This window comes from Penaeus monodon, chromosome 25, assembly GCF_015228065.2.
Source record: "Penaeus monodon isolate SGIC_2016 chromosome 25, NSTDA_Pmon_1, whole genome shotgun sequence".
Taxonomy (NCBI): domain Eukaryota; kingdom Metazoa; phylum Arthropoda; class Malacostraca; order Decapoda; family Penaeidae; genus Penaeus; species Penaeus monodon.
In genome coordinates, this window is record NC_051410.1 from 1,914,119 (window position 1) to 1,914,400 (window position 282).

Consider the following 282-nt stretch of genomic DNA (forward strand, 5'->3'; position numbering starts at 1 on the left):
ATCAATACATGCAAATACACACAGATAGATAGATAGATAACGTAGAGCGATATAATGTTTGTGAATGGATATCCACGAGTACACAAGCCATCTATGGCAGAGGGAGCATGCCAGCCATGCCATGCCACGACGCCATTAATGCATTATTGATGCCCTTTTGCCTATGCCACGACATGAGGCACACACGCACGCAATCGTGTATTCTCAGCATTACCTTGTCAATGGTCAACCCACACTGTCCTTGAGAAACCCAAACGTTTACCTGGAATGTCAGCAAATTCC